The following is a 14,230-nucleotide window of genomic DNA, read 5'->3' as shown; positions in this document are numbered from 1 at the left end:
CCTGGCCCTGTCTGGCTCATGGATTTCTTCCAGGATTGCTCTTTCTGTCTGCTTTAAACCTCCTCATCAATTGACCTTCCTTGGCGCCCAATCCACTTTGCTCTCTATTTTTGCTTTCTCTTTTTGTTTTGTTTCTTCTTTCATTCAGTACTCAATAAATATTTATGGAGTGCCTACTATGAGCCAGACACCATGTTAACTGCTAGAGATTTAGTGGTGTGTGGAACAGGCACACACTTTGCACACAAGGAATTAAAGTCTATTAAGGAAGATCAATTGTAATGAAATAATTATCAGCATTTATGATTGCAAATTGTTGAACTCTATTTCACAGAAGATTATACAGCATACGAGAGAAGTTTCTGATGTATTTGAGGGAGGAGCAGTTAGAGGATGCTTACATGAAGATGTCACATTTTAAAGATAGCTAATGAGGTAATGAGGACAGGAGCAAAAATTATTTCAAGGTGGAAGGAATAGCATGTGCAAGGTTTCCAAAGAGGGAGGGAAAAGAGTGTGTTCTTAGAATTAGAAGGGCAGCGTGGCTGAAGCAGAGTGGAAGGGAAGTAGATGGAGATGAGGTTATAGAGAGAGATTGGGATCAGATCATTAAGCCTTCACAGCTATGTCACAGAGTTGAGTCTTCATAATAAGGGTGATGAAGAACCCTTTGAGGTTTCTCAAGAGGACAATGAAATTTGTGCCTACAGCCTGCAGATGACATTTAAGAGAGGCAGGAATGAACGGATTTGGGTCAGCTAGAAAGGAGGCTATCGAAATGATTCACCTAAGAGAAACATGGTGGCTTGGACTATAGCAGTAGTGTTAGACAGGAAGGCAAGAGGAAGGATTTCAGAAACAAGCATGCTGTTCAGATGCTTTGTACCACCCTCCATCTCCATTCCACTAACCTCTTGGGATACTCCCTCTGCTCATCTCCCAGTGTTTCCATGTTTCGCAGCTTTAAAAAGTAGATGCTTAAATCCATATTTCTAGTTCCCAGGGACTCTGCTGGTGGGGAGAAATTTGACACACAACATATAGTGCCTCGTGTCTATGTATACATATTTGCCTTCACCTCTTTATGTCTGCCTTTATAATCAGCATTTGTCCTTCATATAGATATTCTAAAATCCTGCCCATCTCTTAATTTCCAAATTAAATTTCACTCTTTCACAGCATTCTCACCAAATATACTAGCTGAATGTCTCTCACTCTGATCTTATGACACTTATATCTGTAATTGTCTTTATGACTTTCAGCATCTATTGTAGCATATTGCAATCATGTTGTGAGCATGTCTTATCTCCTGAGAGATATTGTGAGTTTGCGGCAAGGGACATTGATGCTGTAGCTCAATATTAACACTGCTATTTTGGATTTTCCTTTCTAGCTGGGCTATTTACTTAAGACCTCTGAGTCTGATTCCTCATCTGCAGAATGGGTATAATTATATTTACTTTATAAAGCCGTTATTAGGAATTAATGATAGAATTAATAATACTTAAAATAATCTTAAGTATTAATAATACTTAAATAATCTTAAGTATTAAGAATACTTAAAATAATCTTAAGTATTAAGAATGATACTTAAAATAATCTCTGGCACATAATGAATCCCAGCATATAATAACAGTTTATAGTTATAAACTTTGTTCTTTGAAGTCAGAACCCTGTGTCTTATTACTACTTTTCTCTTCTTGTAGCTCAGTGAATATTCGTTGAATTCAGATTTGAATTTAAGTCTCATTTCTGCCAGGGAATACGAACACTGTATAAATAGATTTTGATACTTGTCTGTGAGAACTTCAAGTTGATAGGGGAGCTCGTAACAGAAACTGGTTATTTGTTATTGTGATAAGTATAGTGATAGAACAATAACCCCAGATAGACTATTTTGAGAGCACAGAAGAGAGGTTGGAGAAGGTTTTCTAAGATAACTTATGCCTGAGCTGAGTATTTTATTAATCAGTTAGGTACCTGTTAAAATAATGTGTGCACATAATATAAAACCCAAGGCTATGTAATAAAATAGCATTTTTGTCCTATTGACAAGTATACCCACTCCATTTCTACTGCTTTCAGTTCTGTGTTTCTAAATAAAATGTTTACTCCTTGTTTTCCTTTATTGAAAAAATGTTAGATATCAGTTGACTTCTCACTATTTGGCTCTCTTATACTATACTCCTCCTACCCCTACTTTTTAAAACCACACATTTTTTTTCTCCTATTATTCCAATATAATTTCTTTTTTTTGTTGTTAAATCAGTTTAGTAATAGTTACTTTGACTATGTAAATGTGTGTGTCTTCCTGTGCATATTATATACTGATTACTTTGACTTTTTTAATCCAACTTATTTTGTTTCCTGAAGTTAATAATGGCCTATGTCCAAACCTTCCAAAGTTTTACTGGAAGTACTCAATATTTACTGGAATTCGTGAGCCATGGTTTACCCGGTATGTGGCATATCCAGGGCGGGCCCTGGGGGAAGTCAGCCCTAGTGCAAGGACCATTTTATTACTGGGAGAATTTACAATTGTTTGGCCGGGTGCGGGTGGCTCACGCCTGTAATCCCAGCACTTTGGGAGGCCGAGGTGGGCGGATCACGAGGTCAGGAGATCAAGACCATCCTGGCTAACACGGTGAAACCCTGTCTCTACTCAAAATACAAAATATTAGCCAGGCGAGGTGGCGGGCGCCTGTAGTCCCAGCTACTCGGGAGGCTGAGGCAGGAGAATGGCGTGAAGCTGGGAGGCGGAGCTTGCAGTCAGTGGAGATCATGCCACCGCACTCCAGCCTGGGTGACAGAGCGAGACTCTGTCTCAAAAAAAAAAAAAAAAAAATTGCAGTTGTTGGATCCAGGTGATAAAAGGCTCACCAACTTTTTGTCAGTTATATTTCTTAGATTTTCTGCAGACAGAACACCCACTTATTCTCTGCCCTTGGACATTCTGCTTCCACCAACCTGTCCTTGCTAAGGCTGTGAGTTCAGCTAAGCAAGGCAAGGGGTGGTCCTCCGAGAGAGTGGTAGGGTATTCCAAGAAGATGGGACAACCTGAGTGGAAAGGCATGGCAGTGAGAGAGAGCATGTTGTGTTCATGGAATTACAGATAGTTTGGTGTAGGTAGAGCATAGAGTACAGGGCAGGACTGGCTGAGATGAGGCTGTGATGGTGGGCAGGAGTCAGATCAACGCGATCTCTTTATTACAGACTCATACACACTAGATTCTGTCGTGTAGGCTATGGGGAAACTCATACTGTTAAGTAACATGGTCTGCTTTGCTTGTGAATGAATGACAGAGTAAGCAAAAAGTGAAAAACTAGCTCCTGAAGTCAGCAGTTAAAATGCTGTCTTTGCATATTCAGTGACGTATTAATATTTTAGGGGTACTCCATCAGGCACATTGTTAGAGCACACATCCCCAAGAATACACGCACATGCACAGAAACGCACAGACATTCATTGTTTATGTACATGTGTTGCTACCGTAGTTAATATTCAGGGCCCAATAAACACCGAAAGCAAGGTCTAGGTTAAATGATGGTGCCTCTAACAGTCACGTCAGAGTTTCCTGGAGACCTACTCTGACATGTAGATTTGCATGCAGTGAGTTTCTGGGAGGATTCTCAGGGACACTACCTGCGAGAGGGTGAGGGAAAAGGACAGACAGGAGGAGACATTGACTGTGATGCAGCTGAGGCTTCAGCTCGCCCATGAGGAGCTCTGGAACTGGATGCCTGTTCAGAGATGTTCTGAACGGAGACCTGGAGCCAGGCCTTTATAACTGAACATCGAGGTGGGATGTGGGCCATCCCTGTGGAGGGTCCACAACTCTAAGCTAGGGCTATTCTTGGAAAGGGACTGAGCTGGGAGCTTCCAGCAGCCAATACTCCTGGCAGCTGGGAGAACAAATGCCGCTGGGCAGCACACCACAGCCTCCACTACAAACAACCTTTCTGATAACTTCTCTATTTTTTAGAATTCTCAGATTTCTCTTAAAATGCGGATGCCAAAGAGCTAGCAATTGGCCCATGAGATGCAGTTCTGCCATTTTCCTGGGTTCACTTATGTTTGCATTATTAGTATTACTTGAAAATCTGTCATTTGTTTTTGAGAAGGAAATCTTTGTAAACCCCTTGTCCATTTTATGAGGGTTAATTTAGCTAAAAATGAGACAATGCAATCCACAATCCATTTCCTCAAGCACATGAAAACTGTTATGTGTGACAAAATGGTGAAACAAGAGATAGTAGAGCTTTAACATTAACTTCTTCCTGTTGTGAAAATGAGGGCCCCCATGGCAATCTATTAGTAATTAGATGAACAAATGCAACCTTGTAGATCATCTTGAATTTCTGGCTTTGGAGAAAATTTCTTTATGGAATGAAACCAAGGCAACATTTTAACTGAGGTAGGACAGCTTGTTGGACCTAGACATATGGTGGTGGTGATGGGGTCCCTTTGTATGCTGAATATAGTGTTACTCAGTACGTGGACAAGAGGTAATCAGCCAGAAAGTGTAGTCCTAGGTTTTTTTCAGGTTCCCAGGTGGGCATCTAAGTCAGGGCTCTCCTAATTTTTCTGATCATGTATATAAACCATCAATAAAAAATACATTACTCTATTAACAGTAAACACACAGAAAGGGGATTAGATAAAGAGGAAATAAAGAATATCTATACAATCAGAAATGTAATTAGAAGCTGTAATATTTTCTTCAAAATGCCAGTGGACTTTTTCTTCTTTTTTGCCCCCACTTCAAATACTACTGAACTAGATTTCTAAAGTATAAGTTATGTACCAAATGGGGACAAAGTGCGTTGGAGACAGAATTTGGCAATTTAATGGGTTTGACCTATGCGGCTATTTAAATGAGGTAGTGTGAGCTCCAAGTATTAAAAAGTGAACTGAAGAAAAATTAGGTTTTAGAATAGAATTGGGATGCTTTAAAATCTTTTTTTTTAAATCATGGAGGGAATGTGTGTGTGTATGTATGTGAGTGTATATCTGTGCGTGTGTTTGCACTAGCCCGGGTCATAATGACTTAGCATTTCTTCCTGTTTAGCCATTCCCCACAATTAACTAAAAGGTTGGGGCCACACTGACACCATTACCCTTCTGTATATCTGGCACTAATTTATGACCCATATCCTGCCTTATATCCCAGAATGCTTTTGAATGTTCTTCCATTGTTTTATTTTCAGATTTATCAATGTACAGATCAGTTAAATGCAATAATGAAAATATATCTTTATTAGTGTCATCTCAGCAATAGAAAAACAGAAAAGACAATACCTTCCATAGATATAACAAGTTCTTACCCATCTTTTTGGAATTTTAAATATTTATAAGCATTTTTCTGGTAAAACTCAGACTAGTTTATAAGAATTATCCTAGAGTCATCTTGTGCCTGAACTTAAGATAGCTTCCTTATTAAAATCTTTTATTTTGCTAATAAAAATCCATTTCAATTATGTTCTCTTTTTTGTATTTAACAGTACCTGCTCACAAGATATTGGTTGCTTTAAATTTCTTGGAAGAAAGGCGATAAATACATTTCAGGTAGCATTATTATTCGTTTTCATTATAGATAAAATTAAAAGGTAGCTGGATTTGGAACCAGTATATAGATGTCTTAATAAGGATATGGTAATCATGGTTCAGTCCCTAAGGAAACCTAATCACATAATCTTAAATATAGTTCATAAGTTAAAAGGCAGAACCTTGTTATGCTAGTGTGCTATTTTTAAAATAATAAAATTAAGATTCTTTAAAAATATATGTACAAATGATCTTTCCATTATTGAGTGTAGACTGTCCCTCAAAAGAATATTATGACTTGAAATGTTCAAGTGACTCCATCCTTACTTGTTGTTAATTTCTTTATAACTATTTGCATTTGCATATTGATTTTTAGAAACTTTTTTTGAGCCAGGGTCTCACTCTGTCACCCAGGCTAGAGTGCAGTGGTGTAATCTCAGTTCACTGCAAACTCTGCCTCCTGAGTTCAAGTGATTCTCCAACCTCAGCCTCCTGAATAGCTGGGACCACACACGTGTACCACCATGCCTGGCTAACTTCTGCATTTTTTGGTAGAGATGGAGTTTCACCGTGTTGGCCAGGCTGGTCTGGAACTCCTGATCTCAAGTGATCCTCCTGCCTCAGCCTCCCGAAGTGCTTGGATTACAGGTGTGATCTTCATAGTAATTTAAAATAAACAACGTTGTATTTGATTAATCTTAACTTCTTATTCATTCATTCATTCAAACATTTTTTATTGAAAGTCCATTTTTGGTTACATAGGAATTGGGTAAGGGGGTTACAATGGTGAGCAGCAGAGATTTGGTCCCTGCCCTCATGGAGCTTCCAGTCTAATGAGAAAGATAGAGGTGAGTCAGCTGACCATACCAATAGACTAAAGAGATGCTCTCTCGTCCAATGTTGTTGTGAGTGGTAGATGAACTGTTCATTCTTTTAAAAATCACAAACGCATAGAATCTTAAAGAAATGCTATTTACATTAAACATTTTAGTATTTGTAACATGTGTGCTTTACTAATTTATCAATGTATCATTGTTCATCAGTGTTTATCAATTTCCCAATTAATTGGCATAGAGCTCAGAACCTAAGTGTGGATCTCTTGAGTGATGACTCATTATCTTCTTGGATAAGCCACACCCAAAATATATATTGAATACTTCTTCGTTTTGATTTATTAAAAATGGCAGAAGACTTTGATGGCATTTGGCAAGCAATCTAAGTGCAGAATTTGCTAGTTTAAAAAATTTTTCATCCCAATATTATGAAGTTGACACCTAATATAGTGATTTTTATAAACAATTTGCCTTTATTCTTTACAAAGCATTCAATTTGGTGTCAATAAAACATTCGTTTTGTCCTAATTGACACCTAATTTGGTGTCAATAAAACATTCGTTTTGCCCTAATTATGTCACATTTAATTAATTTTCATGATTACAATCACAAATGACATAAACAGACTTGGGATGTAGCAGACAATTAAAGTGGTGAGAGCAGGATTGTGTGGGTTACTAGAAGAGTCTTTTTGCTATTAGGGTGCCACGTAGGCCTATCGTATGTTTTGCAGAAGAAATGGAGCGCATTAGTTTCTCGGGTGACTTGGGGAATGTAGGTTGGCTAAGAACGTTGTACTATAAATATGTACAGTGATAAGTGCTATCAAGTATATTATCAAGGAAAAGTACAGGCAGCTATAAGGAGATATAGAGTAGCCGGATTTATTCTAAAAGTCCCAGAATGCTTTCATGAGGAAGAGCCATTTGGGCTACGGTATGAAAAGCACTAAGGGCCAACCAGGTGGAGAAGTTGTGGGTGCGTAAGGATAGAGAACAGCAGGTACAAATCTCTGCAATGGGCTAAAGCTTGGACTGTAAGGGACCAAGACAGCAGTGTGGCCAGGGTACAGAAAAGAAGGGCCAAGGCTGTGAAGGATGAGGTTGTAGGAGGCAGGGGTCATATCTCATAGAGTCTTGTAGGTCCTCTTAAGCCTTTTTGTTTTTAATCATAAAAGCATTGGAGAGTTATTAAAAGATTCAGAATTGTGATTTAAAAAGATTGTTCTGGCTGTTGTTTGGAAAAAAGAATGAAGGGACATCAGGTAGTGATCCAAGTAGCCTAAGCAAGAAATGTTGTCCTTATTCTGAAAACTCTTCATTGTACTGTTTTTCGTGGCCTGCTACGTGACTAAATGGGTCTTTGAAATACTTGAGGAAAAGCAGAGCCTAAATTTATCGTAGTTTAAATCTTCTTATCACCTAGGAAGACCTGAAACAGAATTTTCTATACTATATTCTTACTTACCATCTTCTCCTTTTACATTTGTATTTATGTTCATTGTTTCAGCACATTATGTTCTCAAAACAATAGGGGAAAAAAGGAAAAGTCATTCTTTTAAGCTTGTACCATGCTATTGACTTTCTCTGAAAGGACAACTGTGTGTTTATTTTATCCCTGTGAGTCTAAAAATTAACCATGAAACATCCTTCTTTACTTCTAAACTATGTGTAACAAAGAAATGCTTTATTGCAATTTCATCAATAATTCAAATGCAACTTAAAGGAAAGTAGGGCAGCTAAGGAAAAAAGCACACTTGTTCCATAATTGAGTCGATTAAATAATATTGAGTCCCATTGTCATAGTCATATTGATGAAACAACTTTTATAACTACAAAAGGTCTAATAAGAAATAAAACCTTAGAATTATGATGCAACGTCATGGACATTTCTTAGTTTTTTTTTCTATTGTAAAATACAAATAACGAAAGCAACCTTTTACCAAAGTGCAATAATAAAGGAGCAGCTTTTGAAAGGTGCTCTCATCAAGATATTAGTAGTTTTCAAGGCTGTGCAGTAATAACCCAAGCTATTTTGGAACTGTGCATACATTAGTGTTCTGGTGCAGCATGATACAATAATGTGTGAAAAAGTATAAGATCGCACCTTGTTTAAATTTGCAGTTTTTGTGCATAATCCCACAGTGAGCTCTTGCAAGATTTTGACTGTTTATAGGAGAAAAAAGTTTATAGAAGCCTACAGATTGGGGCCTGTTGTAAGTATCTGACAATGAAAATAAGGTTTTAAAACAATTGCATGCCATATGTTTTGAAAGATTAAAAGGTTATGTTAAGTTTATATTATATATACTATTTTGCAATTCAACTTATGGTTAGTTTCACCCAGTGAAATCTTTAGAATACACATACATAACCATCTAAAGGAAAATGTAGATTTGCTCTATTTAATATTTGCAGGGTATGATTGAAAAGTACAGAGTTTGATTTTTGAAAACAATGATTGCACTATAATTTATGCATTCATATTAATGTTGTTTTCAAAATTGTCACCCAGAGAAGCAAAACCCCTTTTCCAATGATGCCATTGTTCAAAACATTTTGGAAAAACTTCCTCTCTCGAAATTGTCCCTTGAATCATTTGCAAGCCTGACTAAAACATCCATCTCATTACTTTCTAATCGCATTTTATACCAAGATTCATCATCCTTTTTTTTATTCACCAGAATTGGCTATAAATGTCTCTCTGAAATGATGAAAATGGCTAAAATTGACTTTCAAATTATGAAATTTGTCACCATTGAGGATATTTAGAAGTATGTGTGCTTGCATGTGTGTGCACAGACTTAGAAAACAGTTTCAGATGGAGAGAAAGATACTGTGAATAAGTATCTTTGAGTGAGTTGTGTTCTAAGGTGACCATTAACATGGTAAAATACATTTGAACTTAGATGACAAGGTATGTTTGTTTAAAAAAATCACATTATCTTTTAAAATGTACATTATTTTTTACAATGTATACAAAGAAAAATGCGAATACGTCTTTTGGAATGCAAGGCCAAATACCTTACATAATTAGCAGTATATTTTATTATTAAAACAATTAAAGGATTAAGCAACTACAATGCTAATCCTATGTTGGCAGATTGTTCAGATAAGGTCCTAACGTGGGAACATATCTGTATAATTTTATTTAAATACTGCCATTGACTGTCTGATCTGTAAGTATGTGTATTCATTAGCATCTTACGAAATTCATATTAATTTTTATGTCATTTGAAGGCACTAGTTGGTAGCACTTGGAATTTTCATTTCAGTTCACCTCTTCATGTAAATAATTGACCTAGTGTTTGAAACTATTAGTAATTGTTTTCTTAGCCATCAGTAAGGAACCCATATGGTTACATGTGCTTGAAATGTAAAATAACTGGAATAAATTCCAAATGCTTTCTTACTTTAAGAACTCTGTGGTCACTCAGTGTTTATGTGTTGAATGACTTATGAGTAAAATGAAAATGAAGTAGGACTAAATTAATATACATATCCAGAAATTCACCCATTTCCTCCCACTTTGAACATCTTTATTGTGTTCCTTCTTAAATATGTAAGAAATGAAAGAAATGTTTGCCAGAGAGACTTAGGTGAGTAGTTTTTCCTTTCTGAGTATAAGGAGAGCAAACAATTTAAAGATAATTTTGCTGTGGTCAGTTTTCGTGACCCTGTACCATCTTTGTAATGTCTGACTTCCAGCTTGAGTGCATTACAATAGGGATCAAATGTCTACATTTTAAGAATGTCATTGGTAGCTTTTTGAAAGTTCGTAGATTTAAGTGTAAACCAGTGTTTGAACATGAAGATCTGGAACACACTTTTGTAACATCACCTTTCAATATAGGTAGCTCAACAGTTGGAGACCATAATGACTTCTTGTTTAACATGGTATGTGATTTACACAGACTAATTTGTGTTTATAGTAATTATTTTACCCTGGTTAACTACCTGTGCTAAAATTTCTTTGCTTTCTGGCTTCTTACTACCCAATTGTTTTTTTTCTTACCTGAATGCATGTATCCTTGACTTTTCTAAACATTTTAAAACAGGGTTTATGCAGGACTTGTTCCAAACTAATAGGTACTTTGTTCTTTTTAAGCAGGTTGATTTATATTAATGGAATTGGCTAATTTGTTTTTGTAAAGTTTTGTTTTCTTAAAGGGGGGATGAGTTTTGAGGCACTAAATCAAGCTGAACTACACCTTTAGCTTTTTGGTAAATTTATTTCACTTATTAATTGCCACGAATTTTTGACAACAAATGTCATATTTGAAATTCTACTGGAAGTATAACAGTGTGATATTGTTCATTTGTGATATGATAATTGTTCATGAACAATATCTAAAATCTGTAATAGATTAGAAAATGAAATTCCAGCATTTTTTTTCCCCATTGATAAAGATAAATATAGAAAGACCATATTTTAAATATGTCACAGTACTGCTAACAAAAAGTTAAGAGTTTTAGTGTTGTAGGAGTTAGGCTAGTAAGTAATGTTTATGTAATCCTGATAAACATTTCCCCATAACTGAATTTTGAGTGGAAAACTTTGTTTCTTAAAAGGCTCTAAGTGGAAGAAAAAATATTGGAGTCTGTCTTCTTATTGTGTAGTGTGTGTGTGTGTGTGTGTGTGTGTGTTTGTATTTAGATCCAGTTTAATACCAAGTAATGCCAACATCTGGCAGAGAGATGGAGATCTGGGAATTTGTTGCTTGAAACCCTGGGACAAAGTGTTCTGATCTGACCGGCAAACATAGCTGTGGACTTGAACTGAAACCTTCAGGGGCAGAAACGTCTTAAGTGTCTGGAAAATTGGCCTGTTGAGTCACCGTGAAGGCACTAAAACAAAACTAATTTTAAGCAGGTCAAAGTTCAGTGATTCCCTCTGGAATTCAAACTTTTTTTAAGAGTCTCATGTTTAAGTGAAAAGGGTCAAAGTTGATGCACTGTTACAATGTTTTGAATGCTTTCCCTTAAGAACAGCCACCCAAGCTGGGATTAGCATGAGGAACTGCAAGGCTGGCACTTCAGCGTCTGGGTTAAAAATATTTTAAAGCAGTAAATGCAGTCAGTACAGAGAGATCCCTGGGAGCCTTTCTATTCAAAAATGTGTGAGCTCAGGGCAGCGACTGCAATGTAATTTAGGGCAGTGTATGCTTCATAGCTTTGGAGAATATTGCTTCCTGTTAATGTTCCATCGGAGGATGGTAGGATAGTAGTAATTTTAGAAGGTGGTATTCCTGTTTGTCTTACATCGAAAACTTCAGAATAAATAAAAGGAAACATCAATCGAACCAGAAATGTAACTGTGGAAAAGTACCAATGAATCTAAATTTGAACTGAACAGATACAAAACCAGCATGGGTGTAGGAATATTTTTAAAGAGGAAGCTATGGCAAAAGCAACTTCCCAGGGAATGGACTGAGCAGGTATGTACAGTGTGGACAAATAGTCTGCAGAAACTTTCGAGAAAATGCCTGGTCAACAGGGACGTGCTTTAGCTGTGACTAGATGAAATGGCGTTGAGTATTTGAATGGAGGAATTATTTTAGAACATGGAAACATAGGAGATTTTTTTCTCAGTAGCTGGCATTCAGATGGTAGCTAGATAACCTAAGCAAACCAAGTCATTAGCTAATCACAATTCCTTGAATGAGACTGCACTGGGAAAGTCTGCTGGCCTGACCCTGAGGTGTGTGGTTCCAGGACTTCTGATGTTAAAATGTTATATACTGCCGTTGATGGGATTGAACAGGCATTTCCTCAGTCTGAAGATTATGTTGCTGAGCAGAATGAAAACTAAACAAGATTCTCAGACATTAAAAAGAACCTATCATTTGATGAGTTTTGTCTAGGAAATGCAAGAGGAACACTGACTCTGCCTTCAAATTTTAGGGACTCAGCTAAAAACTCTGGGCAGCTACGAAATTTGGCTAGGATCCAGAGTCTGCTAAACTCCCTGTGAAACTTTGGTTGTTCTTATTAGCCGTTTTATTTTTCCACGTTACCAGTTGCAGAATAATTCTGTTGCTTTTCATCATCAACCTATGATACTCACTTGGAAGAAGCTTTAATTATTTAGTTATTTATTCAGCAAAGATCAGTTATTCCAATTTGAGGAATTACATTTTGCATTGTGTTTACTGTGTCTCCAGAGATATGAATTCAGTCATGTCTATTTATTTTAAGGAGATAAGCCAGGAACATGTGATAATATTTTTACGAAAACAGAGGAAAAATGCACACGGAAGAATGAAAAACGAAGTTATTATTGTATGGCATGATGACTGTCTCTTGTACAGTTTTGAATCAGAAAGGGACCCGAGTTGTGCTGAACAAGGAGAAGACGACATGCATATTCTGCATGTTTTTTTCCCCAAATATAGGTAGATAGAAAGTGGCCTTTGATTTGAATCCTTGAATTCAACTGTGTTTATAAATAACATTATGAATGCTGCTTATTTTAATGTAGTGATGAAGAATATGGGAGAATCACATATTACAAAGCTTAAATTAGAAAAATTAAAAATGACAAAGGTTTTCAAGAACTGGTGCTAGGATTGTAATGCAGGGGTACTTTTAGGGTGAGCTCTGAGACTTCTCTGACTCTTAATTAGGGCCAGAAGTTTAGCTTTTTGAGCAGGGATTTTTCAGAAGTAAAATTTATTTACTATCTACACTGTATGAAAAAATAGAAGCATCAGCATATTCCATACTCGAATTCATTATTTTAACAGGACTCGTTGACAGTTTGATCACAAATGACCTCTTTTAAAAAAAAATGTGTGTTGCTCTGAACTTTTGCCCCTCAAAACCCTACAAGTCTTTGCAAGGAGCGCTTTTGAAGGGAAGGGTCTTAAATCGGTCTGATAGTAAAATGCCTTGATCCCGACATCTCTCTCTAGGTGCTGTCAGCTGTTAAACTTGTGCTAGCACACTGCTGGTTCCCCATGCTGTGCTGATCCTTTTGTTTAACCGGCATTTCTCTTAGCTTTCCCACTTAAACTAGCTATCAGAATCCTATAGGTCAACTAGACAGTTTGCCTTATCGCAAGCTCACCTGAAACATCTTTTGAGGTAGGGCCTATGATTTCATGACAAATAGTCACCTCAGTGGGGAGCTACGGAGCTCACCTCTATCTTCCAAGGGTTAACAGTAACCTATAATAATAATTTGGTGACACAAAATGCTTCTTTTTGTGCATTACCTATTTCCAGAGGCCTAATTTAGGTTTGAATCAAAATGGATATCACAAACAGTACAGCTTCCTGCTGAGAAGCAAAGTGCTACTGAGAGACTTTCTGTGATTCTTTTGGTGGCATCTGGGAGGGGTGAAGGAACACAGGGTGGTGGGGCGGGGGAAGCAATTGTCAGTCGCTTATAGTGGAGCTGGGACCAGCCGTGGTAGAGAATGGTTTTCAGGGGCAGAATAGCTTTATGGAATGGTTCTATCAGGAACTGAACTTTGTTCTATTGCACTTGATATGAGGCAAATTTTAGAACCAGGAAAACAGCAGAAGCAGTTACAACAGATATCTTATTTTTCTGTATGATTTTCATACTTCATGCTCTAGCAACAGTGACTGCGCTTACCCAGCTGTAAATACAAAAATAATGATATAGTGTCCAGAAAGTTTTCAACCTTAAGAGTCTGTTAAAACTCTTAATTCCTCATCACAAAATCCTTGGCTGTGCTAGTGCAATTGGAAAAGCAAGCAAAGTTAATCTGTCAGTGTGTCCTGTCTTCTCTAACCTTTTACCCTCTTTTCAGATCGCTTGGTAACTACCCCAAACATACTAAGACATCCTCTATTGTCCTAGTTCTTCTCACAAAAGAAAGCAA

At 37.0% G+C, this 14,230-nt stretch overlaps 1 protein-coding gene across 17 annotated transcripts in view; it reads left to right on the top strand.

Moving 5' to 3' along the window:
• The window catches only part of SOX5 (SRY-box transcription factor 5), a 1,030,085-nt gene that overhangs the window by 13,233 nt on the left and 1,002,622 nt on the right, over positions 1–14,230 (top strand). For 2 of the 17 annotated variants that reach the window (XM_077953158.1, XM_077953148.1), the window contains exon 1: positions 11,457–11,815. The exons of the other annotated variants lie outside the window; for them this stretch is intronic. The gene's annotated coding sequence lies outside the window, so the exon portion shown is untranslated. Of the gene's footprint in view, positions 1–11,456; positions 11,816–14,230 lie in introns of those variants that run through there. 17 annotated transcript variants of the gene reach the window in all.

The sequence above is a fragment of the Macaca mulatta genome, chromosome 11 (genome assembly GCF_049350105.2).
Source record: "Macaca mulatta isolate MMU2019108-1 chromosome 11, T2T-MMU8v2.0, whole genome shotgun sequence".
Classification (NCBI taxonomy): Eukaryota; Metazoa; Chordata; class Mammalia; order Primates; family Cercopithecidae; genus Macaca; species Macaca mulatta.
This window is presented reverse-complemented; position numbering and strand designations above follow the sequence as displayed.